Genomic DNA, 3215 nt, shown 5'->3' on the forward strand with positions numbered 1-3215 from the left:
GAGGCTTGTTTACGTGTCTTCTCATTTTCACGGTGGGAGGGCGGTGCTTCTGGCATCTGTGTGGCTCACCTTCTCTGCCCTAGGAGCTTGGGATGGCAGTGTGTGGGGGGGAGCTTCCTTCTTGGTGCTGGGGCCAGCTCACTTTCTCTGCCCTAGGAGGATGGGATGGCAGCGGGGGAGCTTCCTTCTGGGTGCTGGGGCTTTAGCTTTATCTTTAAAAGACCATTCTATCAATCTATCCACTTGGCAGATTCTAGGTGTCATGTCTGTGGTGGGTTCAGTGGATTCTATGTGCTTACAGTCGCACCTCTCAATGTAAAACAGTGTCTAGATCTAAAGTGAATCTCTGTACTGTCCAGTGTCAGTAGATCAAACACTGTAGGCTTTCTGGTAATGGTGCTAACTGGGGGCTGGGAGCAAGCAAATCAAACTCATACATGTGACATGTTATCATTCCAGTCAGAGTGAATCTCTGGCCTTTTCAGCATGAAAGAGGACCAAGAGTCAATTTGCCAGCAGCTGATTTATTGTTTAGTGCCATGTTAAAGGTCAGTGTTGGTCTATATTACTGATAGATTGGATCTTTGGGGTGGCACAAATTTAGATTAGCTTTCTATGTGGGAGTCTACATTTTCCATAGCATTCTTCTCTGACATCATGGATACTTTATGTATATATTCATTGTACCAGAACAGGATGTCTTGTGACACAGACTGCCTGACACCAACTATTTAGTCATTTTGTCTACTTGGTGGTGTTTAGTGCTTCTTCCATTATGAATGCTCTAAGATGGGTAATATCTTGCAACAGACAGGCCTTCCTACCTGGTATCCTCTCCCATAGGTATATCTACACATCTCCTCTTAGCCCTCTTTCTATCTGTGTTGGACCTCTTGCTAGATTGTTGAGCAGCAAGCCAAGCAATTCACCCCTGCATATAAGTCTATGTATGTTTGTAGATCACTTTGCATTCCTTAAAAAGTAAGTAGCTAGGGATACTGCCCATATATGTGAGAGTTGGAAGGATTTTCCCTCTCTATGTCTTTCAATGCTACCTACAGGTAGGGCTACTTAAGAGCAGCAGTTTATTTTTGGCTTAAACTCACATACCAAGTCAACCATTTTTAAATCTTTTTTTTTCTTCTGTCAGCTGTTCTCAAGAAATCCACATATGTAACCATTAAGGTGAATAACGAGAGGGGCAGTGATTACAATAGGTAACATAGAAATTAGGGCTGCCATACGTACACACTTTGACCCTGGCTCAGGTCCAGAAAATGAGCAAGGGTCATAACTTTTATCGAAGCAGCTGCCTCCACCTTCTAATCTTTTCCTTTGATTTCTTTTAGTTTTATATATTGAAGTGTGCACTTGCTGGCTTTCAATGTATCTTGTCCCTATAGAATCTACATATTATTAACCATCTTCGTAGCTCTCTGTAGGTTAGGCTCCCTTACTTGCCATTTGACCTTGGCATTTATTATTGTCATTTTATTCATTTGCTTTTGGCTGTTAAGCACCTCCAAGTGGCTTCCATTATTTCACACCCTGTCATCCTTATTGCTGTCAGAAACACAGCCCTACTAACAGCATCCCTACCATCTGGACTATGGAAAAGCCACACCTCCAGGCTTCTCAGTGAGGTGAGATTCCTCTGGGTCCTCCCACTGTTCATAGTCAGCTTATGGGTTTTCTACTTTTATATAGTCTACTTTCTTTAGTTTTCCTACTTTTCTGAGTTTTTTACTCCAGTAAAATTAGTGCAGCAAGGCAGATTCCTCTGCATTTTCTTCAAAGAGTTCCAGAAGTCTGGAGTGCTACAGAGGAGGAAGTAGGCCTAGAGGATGCAGAATGCTCTAGAGGTTTCAAAGTTGTTGAGTTCAGACTCCAAATTTCACCCTCCTCTGCCTTTTTAATTAAGCCTCTGATCTTGGCATAGTAGCCTTCCTGGGTTTATCATTTAATAATCTCTGGAGCCCTGAGGCTGGTCCTCAGTTTCTTCTGTCCTCTAGCTACAGAGATACAGTCTTTTAAAACATAATAACTGAGACTCTATGATTTTTCCAACTTACCTTCTATTAGCTATTAATCACTCTGGTGGTTTTAAATAAATCAGCAAATGTTTATGTGCCAGCAGCCTTAGTGACTGACTTCTAACAAATAGAATATTATTGAATTGATGCTGTATAACTCCAAGTAATAAAAGGTAATGCAACTTCAACAGTATTTTTTCATTTTTGGGACCTCTTCTCCAGGATTCCAGTTACCAAGATGAGAGAAAGCCAAACAGCCACTGATCTAGTTGACAGCGAGCATCAATCACCAGACTCACGATTGAGTGAAATTTCATGTGGTTCCAGCCTCTATCATTTCAACCACTCCATCTGATTCTTAGTGCAAAAGAGATGAGCTGTTGTCACTGGGCCCCACCTAACTTCAAATTTATGAATGAAATCAGTGTTATCATTGTTGCCCATAAGGTTTGAGTTAGTTTGTTATAGTGTAATAGAACAGTTGCTCCTAACTTTTGGTCTTTTCTCAAGTTTGCCTGTCATCCTTGTGCAGGGGCCATGCTAATCTCTGTATTGTATCATTTCAATTTTAGTATATGTGCTACTGAAGCAAGAACTTTCAGTCCTTTCTCAAATGTGCCAGTAACATTTAGTAGACAACATCCGGTTTTACATTTGTAATTAATACTTCCCTAGTATCTTCCAAATCCATAAATATTTTATGAGCTGGTACCTCCTCTTTCAGTGATTCTCCTTCCCAGTGCTCCACTGGCAAAAGCCCTAACAGCTGCAGAACTATGGGAGATAGCATGCCAAGAGCCATGAGAGGGTCCTCAATGTCAACTTGCCAGGGGATGATGCACTCCATAATTCCACTTTAAATTCTGTTTCAAACCATCACTTTGTCATCTTTGGTCACAAGTCCCTGGAGATGGGCTTTGCCTGAGATGAAAATTTGTCTACAGGAAGTATATTGGAAGTTGTACTCAGAAATAATGTATACTCTCAAAATACAGTGTCAAAATTGGATAGAAGTACAACATTAACTGTGATAGATTCAAATTAGGCCTCACCAAAAAGCATGGAATATGTTACAGTTGAATGGCCATTTAGAATTGTCTCAAAATCAGAATAGGAGGCTAGGCCTTTCACTCTTGTGTCATCATAAGCAGAATGCTTAACTTTGGGGGAGGCATTACTCAG

General features: G+C 41.1%; 1 non-coding gene across 1 annotated transcript; it reads right to left on the reverse strand.

The window, feature by feature from the left end:
* Positions 1-2520: 2520 nt before the first annotated feature.
* Positions 2521-2629, reverse strand: LOC147821713 (U6 spliceosomal RNA). The gene has a single exon (XR_015446700.1). It is a non-coding gene; the product is annotated as a U6 spliceosomal RNA (small nuclear RNA).
* Between the last annotated feature and the right edge of the window lie 586 nt (positions 2630-3215).

The sequence above is a fragment of the Heterocephalus glaber genome, unplaced genomic scaffold (genome assembly GCF_053883595.1).
Source record: "Heterocephalus glaber isolate CG9 unplaced genomic scaffold, H.glaber_assembly_v1.0 deba00001720, whole genome shotgun sequence".
NCBI classification, from domain to species: Eukaryota; Metazoa; Chordata; class Mammalia; order Rodentia; family Bathyergidae; genus Heterocephalus; species Heterocephalus glaber.